We start from the raw sequence: 8080 nt of genomic DNA on the forward strand, positions 1-8080 counted from the left end.
TCCCCCCTCCCCCCCCCCCCCCCCATAATGCCCTTACAGTCAACAGACTGCAGGAAAAAGTTGATACATGATCCAAACCTTTTTTGACTAATAACTTTGCCAAAATTTCATGTAGCTTTCCACTGGAATAGGAATAAACAGTAAATAATTTAAATTCACTCTTTCTAAACCTCAGTTATACTCTGTATGTGCTTGGCAATAGCCCTGTGTAGCTATAGGAACACAGTTCCAGGGATTGGGGCTGCACAGTAGTGGGAGGCTCACGTTAGGGTTTTGTAAGAGGTCCGGTCACTGCACTGTCTGGAAGGCAGAGCAACCATGCAAGCAAGAGTTAATCCACAGAGCAGAATTCAGTGAGGAGGGCAGGACATAGCTGCAATAAGCACCAAAGTGGAGGCACTAGTTAGTGTCTAGCAGCTCTAAGGGTCACATCAGAGATACTGATCTATGCTTTGCAAATTGAACACTTTATCAAAGCTGACTGTTAAACAGCAGGGAACTAGGCCTACATTCTTACACCATCACCATTATACTAGCTTCCAAAGACAAAGGTCTTTGTTATTGTTTGCTCTTGGGAGGAAGGGTTAGAAAGAAATCATTCCCTGCATGCCATCAAAACGGTTCAGTGAGTAAGGTGAGATGAAGACTAGTTCAATTTCAAGAAGATAAGAATGGAAGATAGAAAAGAAAGGAATGATTTGAGGCCATCTGCACTTCAAAAAAAAACCGAAAAAAATCCACATATGTAGAGCAAAGCTTGCCTTTATTTTTTCTGTTGTAAGGGATACTGTTTATATATAGGACAGAGCAATGACAAGCAATTCTAAAAATAGTTCTCCACTGCCTAAAGATTTGTCCTGGTTTTGGCTGGGTTAGAGTTGATTTTCTTCTTAGTATCTGGTACAGTGTGTTTTGGATTTAGTATGAGAATAATGCTGATAGCACACTGATGTTTTCAGTTGTTGCTAAGTAGTGCTTACCCTAAGTCAAGGATTTTTCAGTCTCCCATGCTCTGCCAGCAAGCAGATGCACAAGAAGCTGGGAGGGAGCACAGTCAGGACAGCTGACCTGAACTAGCCAAAGGGATATTCCATACCATAGAACATTGTGCTCAGTGTATAAACAGGGGAGTTGGCCAGGAGGGGCAGATCGCTGCTTAGGCATCTGTCAGTGGATGGTGAGCAATTGCACTGTGCATAACTTGTCTTTTCTTTGTTTGGGGGTTGTTGGGGTTTTTTTTTTGTTATATTCCTTTTCATCATCATCATCATCATCATCATCATTATTGTTAGTATTATATTTTATTTTACTTTAGTTATTAAGCGTTCTTATCTCAACCCACAAGTTTTACTTTTTTTTTGCAATTCTCCTCCCCATCCCACTGGGATGGGAGAAGAGTGAGCAAGCAGCTGCATGGTGCTTAGTTGCCAGCTGGGATTAAATCATGACGGATTGTAGGCAAGAAACACTTACCTGGCAGACACCTGTATTGCCCAAAATCAGTTTTGTGAATTGCCCTCAGCCCCCATAATTCTGTCTCTGTTTTATATTCACACTCTGTATTCCAGAATACAAATCTAATAGCAGTAAATTGCTTAGATATTTTACTTCATATGCTATGGACTGAGACAGTCATTCAACAAACACTTCACAATAGAAAAAGCAGATAAACACAGCTAATTCTCCTATTTGATTGTCTGCATGGACTGCACGTACAAAAATTTGTGTGTCAACACTAGGTGGGGGAAGAAAGTGCAGAAAGGGGAATGAGAAACTGGGAGAGGATGGCCTTTTTACTGACCCAAAAGATTTATCATGCTATGACCTTAAATAATAATGATGCAGCACAAAAGCTAAAAGGAATAATTTGTAACAAATTACCATCAGTAATAGGTTACCTGAAAGAAGTGCACCGTGTTGGGCAGGCAGAGGAAAAAGCAGTACCAGCAGAATCTGTAAGATACAGAGAGAAAGTCTTTATGAAGTTAAAATGAAACATTTATTTTCCAGATTTCTCCTTATCTATTAAGCTTCATAATTTGTGCTTGACCTAGGTTCCCAGCTAGATTAAAAAATGTATTTATCTTGTAAGGCCTGCCAAAATGAAATATGATCTCCAAGAAAAGCTGCAAACATTCTTTCTTCTTTGAGAACAGAGAAGTGATCTATTTGGAAGACTGACTTATTCTGAAGGAGCCTGTCAACTTTGCATGAGGTGGGAAGTTCTCTACAAACAAAGCGCGTACATTTGCTTCAATGTAAGAAAAAGTAAAATGGCTTTTAACCCTGTTGTGGTTTAACCCCATTGAGCAACTAAGCCCCACACAGCCACCTGCTTACTCCCCTGGGAAGAGAAACAAAAAAGTAAAAGTGAGAAAACTCATGGGTTGAGACATTTCACTAGACTCTAAAATACAGAAAGGCAAGCAAGTCCCATGGCAAGCACAGAAGCCTGCCCATTAATAGCTAAACAGCAATAACAGCTATAAATTCAATCTAGCACATTCCAGTCAAACCTGTGGTTATCTCAAATCCTTCAAGCCCCATGTTAGGCACCAAAAGGGACTGTCATGGTTTAGCCCCAGCCAGCAACTAAGCACCACACAGCTGTTCGCTCACTTACCCCCCAGTTTGTTTGGGAGAGAGAATCAGAAGAGTGAAAGTGAGAAAACTCGTGGGTTGAGGTAAAGACAGTTTAATAGACAAAGCAAAAGCTGAGTGTGCAAGCAAAGCAGAACAAGGAATCCACTCACTATTGCCCATCAGCAGGCAGGTGTTCAGCCACCTCCAGGAAAGCAGGGCTCCACCATGCCTAACAGCGACTTGGGAAGACAGACACCATCACTCCAAATGTCCCCCCCTTCCTTCTTCTTCCTCCCAGCTTTTTATTGGTGAGCACGACGTCATATGGTCTGGAATATCCCTGTGGTCAGTTGGGGTCAGCTGTCCCAGCTGTGTCCCCTCCCAACTTCTTGTGCCCCCCCCCCCAGCCTGCTTGCTGGTGGGGTGGGGTGAGGAGCAGAAAAGGCCTTGGCACTGTGTGAGCCCTGCTCAGCAGTAACAAAAACATCGCTGTGTTATCAACACTGTTTTCAGCACAAATCCAAAACATAGCCCCATACTAACTACTGTGAAGAAAATTAAGTCTATCCCAGCCAAAATCAGCACAAACCCTCAAAACACCTTCCATTCCTCATTAACTTTTTATCCTCAAAAATGCAGAATAGTCAGCCAAAATAGAGCAGGACTGGGAAGTCTGAGGGGAGAATGGGCATAAAAAAGAAACATTTCAAGAAAGGTGTGGAGACCTGACAAAATAAGCACAGATAAGTGGTAGGGAAACAGGTTAAGTGAAGAAAGGATGAGGAGGAATAGGGAGTGTAGTTGAAGGGAGGAAGTCTGAGGGAGAGGGAAGGTGAAATGTTTGTGCCTTTTAGCATTTCCTGGCCTTCATGTGCATTTGCTTTTTGGGGACTTTAAAGCTACCCAGCAGTCACTGGGAATAATAAAGCCAAAAACTAAAAGCCAAACCTAACTCCTTCCCATTCTGTACACCTTCAAAAAAGTCAAAGACTGTGGGACATAAAGAGCGCTTTCTTAATTCTATTATTCAGTTACATCTACATTTGTTTAATTTAGGGAGGACGTCATCTTCATATGTCTTTATGATGCTTTAGAAACAGAGGTGTCTTATGAAACTATTAATTATTATATCTTAGTCTTCCCTTTGACATCATCTACTCAGAGAGGCTGAGCTGTGCTACCTAATTCCTACCCATAGTTAGGCTAAAGTGTTTACTCTACTAAAGAAGTCACACAGTTTTGCCAGCCCCACACTCACACAACAGAATGTATGTAAAAGAAATTCCTACAAAATCAGCAGAATTTAGAATGTCTCAAGATGTGTTTCAAGACCTTAATATGTTCCAGTGCAATAATTACCTAATTATATATAAATCAGATTCCTATCTTTTGTACAGAACACTAAGAATAAAATGAAAGAAAACTGCAATATAATGCTTTTAAACATATCCTAAGAAAACTATTTTTTATAATAATCCATTCAATGAGAAAATCAGCATATTAACTGGAAATTTTCCAAGCAGGTAATCAGGACTGTTTTCAGAAATTTGCAATTAAAGATAAATATTTATACTATTGTAGCTTGCCTGTATTTTCTAGTTGCCAGATGTTTCTGCTTTGTAGAGGACTCTTTGCAGTTGTAGATTAGCACTGACATATCATATTATCTCTGGGTACTGAGTTTTGAAAGGAGCTTGTCAGGTTTTGATAAATGCTTGGATGTCAGACAAATAGAGAACTTCCTAGAAAAAGAGGAACAGGCATCCTAGCAATATCTAGAATAACTAAAATAGATCACAAGATTAAGCTGTAAGTGCAGTGACTGCATATAAGTAGTCTAGAACATGCAAATAGAGAATATCAGAGCTTTATACTGCCCTTATATAAGTTAGTTTTGTTCTTCTTAATGGATGCTTAATCCATGCTGTCTTTTTTATCAGCACATGTAAAGTCAAATGAAGCACTGAAGAAAAATATGGATCTATCTCTACTGACATTGGATCAACAAAGCACTTAACTACAGAGAAAAACTGGAAAACAAGAACAGTGATCTCATTGTGTATTACTTGCTCCCCCATCCAAACTGTATCTTTATTTTCTTTATCAATTTCCTCTTTTTTTTTTTTTTTTTTTTTTCTGTAATGGAACTATAGGTACCAAACTATCTGCTTACTGACATGCACTAGATAAATTTCATATTGACTTAGTCTTTTGGGGTGTTGGAGAGGAAATCTGTCAAATCTTAGTGGTGGTTTAATAAACACAGATGCCTGCTTCACCTGTCAGAGGAGCTCATACTGCTGCCATAGCAAAGCTGGCATAAGGGAACATGTGCTCCTTCCTCAGCTGCTTCCATACAAACCCCAGAATCTGAAGGACTTAACACCTATAATTCAGGCAAACAGTCGCTTAGCTTGAGCTATTATGACCCATAGCTGCCTGTCACTTCCCTTTGGCTGTTTGCTGTATAAGGTTCAGGAGAATGGAATATGCACTTGAGTATCTGTGACTTAAATTCATTGGTTATACCTGGACTCTCATGGCTACACCATGAAAATGTGCTCTTTTATGAAAGAGGCTGCTGTTCTGACTTCCCTGAGATTACCTTTCAGATTGCCTTTGCTCTTAACCCATCTCATTAGCAATTAAAGGTAAGATGCCAGACTCTGAACTCAAGCCACTAACATGCAAAAAGTCATTTTTTCTGCCAACCTTGAGAAAAAGATTAAAATCTCCAGCTGAGGTCGGTATCGCCCACTAGGATGGGAGGACAGTATTTTCAATCAGTACAGTTAGACTGCCTGAACATACCTGTCTGAGTCTGCAGACAGGGCATAAAAGAGTGTCTTTCTGTTCTTGCTACCATTAATGATCTGGTAGCACTTGTTTCAACAGTAGAAATGTTCTTTCTTGCTCTTTCATCTCCATTGTCTGCAATGTTTTTATTTAAAGGATTGGCCACTTCTTACCTCAGATGCAGCTTAAATTAATCAATACTCTATTAATTGTCCTGGCAGCCAAGAGGGCAAACCGCATCCTGGGGTGCATTAAACACAGTATAACCAGCCAGTCAAAAGAGGTGATTATCCCACTCTATTCAGCGTTGGTGTGGCCTCACCTGGAGTACTGTGTGCAGTTCTGGGCACCACAGTTTAAGAAGGATGTGAAGGTCCTTGAATGCATCCAGAGGAGGGCAACAAAGCTGGTGAAAGGGCTGGAAGGAATATCCTCTGAGGAGCAGCTCAGAACTTTGGGTTTGTCTAGTTTGGAGAGAAGGAGGCTGAGGGGCGACGTCACTGCTCTCGACAGCTTCCTGAGGAGGGGAAGTGGAGAGGGAGGTGCTGATCTCTTCTCCCTGGTATCCAGTGATAGGATGCATGGGAATGGCTCAAAGCTGCACCAGGGGAGGTTTAGACTGGACATTAGGAAGCATTTCCCTAAGAGGGTGGTCAAACACTGGAACAGGCTTCCTAGAGAGGTGGTTGATGGCCATGCTTGTCAGCGTTTAAGAGCATTTGGACATGTAACATGCTTTAATTTGGTCAGCCCTGAATTGGTCAGGCAGTTGGACTAGATGATCACTGTAGGCTCCTTCCAGCTGAAACAGTCTATTCTATCCTATTCTAATAGGCTAAAGTGTCTATTTGGAATGGTATGGGTAGGTCTCTGCAACGTACTTCTGCAATGCATCTGAGGATTCTTCAAGGTGAATTTGTGTTTACACTATATTTTGGCTGTTAATAGAGTTTTCATAAACTTGAACTGTTTAACTAGACTGCAGTTTAGTTCATGGTGAAGATGTATGTTAAAGTTCAGGTTGCAGGCTGCCAGTAAGACAATGACAATTCTGTGTAAAACACAGAAGTACACACGACCTCATAAAATGCTGCGGACTGATGGACCATAGCCTTCTAGACTGCTGAATAATTGTCAGCTTTATGAGAAAATCTATAGAAGTTATAATTTGTCTGTATTTTTTATATTTCCCATTTAGCTTAATACTTTCATCTTTTTTGTCCAGATCATCAAAATGATCCTGAAGTGCTTACATTAAGGATGTACTTTTTGCATCATTTTTATTCCCCTATTTCATTAAGTATGTAGACTCCAGTCGCTTGTTGTTCAATTTTATAGGACTATCCCTTCCCCAATCCCTCAAAAGCTAGGCTGGATATTAATGTTACAAATATTCTGATAAGTTAAAATTTTATATAAGCGGGGTTTGATCAAAAGGTAAAGATTGTAGAATATAGGGGTTTGCAGCTGGCAATGTAGTCATCAAAACTTAGGAACATACAAAATGTGCTGTATACAGTCATAAGAAAATAAGTATTGTCTAAAATTAGTTAACCATAGAAACTTCGACTGATTTGTTAGTTTGTAGTGTTTTGTCCTAAGAAACTAAGAGAGATCGTTATGGACCTTAGTTCTGTGGCTTAGAAACCCCACTTTGATCAAGATTCCAGTTAGTGGAATTAAGTAAGATTAACCAATGAATGTTTTAGTATAAGAATATTGAAAAGGTGGTGTGACTGAGGGCCAATCACTAGAAATGTTAAATTCAAGAATTAACATTGAATGTACTTTTATGTAAATTTAATACATGATGGTGAAAATCGTACTGCGCAGGATCACATAAGAGTGGTCAACTATCGGACAAAGTGAGGAAGACTATGGAAGACCACCAGAGGGCTTCTGAAGACCACCAGAGACTTCACCATGCCTGCGTAAAGGGACATTTACATATGCTAATGATTTATTGGACAGTTGATGATTATGTATGACATTTCCAGAAATTTAGTGAATATGTGTAACAGGTGTATTTAACCTGCATGATTAAACCAGACAGGTGCACACACTAGGTGGAGTGATCCCCTGTGTGCCCAGCGCTGCAATAAAGAAGTGCCTGCTTCTTAACTTCTCATTGCTGTTAAGGAGTTTTATTCCAGATTTCGGTAACATTATCAACTCTGATCTCTGGATGCTTAAGGCAAGTGCAAGCAAAACACTCCCTCACAGGACTCAAATAATAATGAGATGAGGGTTTTCTCCACATTAGGAAATGCTACCAGTGGAAATGAAGATACTAGTGCAAGCAGATTGGATTTAGGCATGTTTGGTCATCCCCGTCCCCCCCCCCCCCCCTCTGGTTTAGTTTAATTTGATAGCAAACCAGCACTGAGGTAAATGAAAACCCCTCTTTAAACAGAAAGGAGAAAAACAGGTAGCAGTTCACACTGCTTCAGCTCCAATGACCCAAAAGGCAACTGAGCTGGTGCAACTTTTCCTTTCATGTAGCCTCTCATTGAAGGAGCATTTCAGGAACAGCTAACACCATCAGGTCCCTAGCAAGCCACTTGGAAAAGGTACAAGAGAAGAAGTCTGCCACAGCTCCCTGTAATGAAAAGCTCAAAAGGGTATTGTCTTGATACACGGTTTATAATAAAGAGAGGGGGGAACCATCTTTGTGCAGAGGCAAGAGCATTGTATTTGAGTG

This window comes from Accipiter gentilis, chromosome 14 (genome assembly GCF_929443795.1).
Source record: "Accipiter gentilis chromosome 14, bAccGen1.1, whole genome shotgun sequence".
Lineage (NCBI taxonomy): Eukaryota > Metazoa > Chordata > Aves > Accipitriformes > Accipitridae > Astur > Astur gentilis.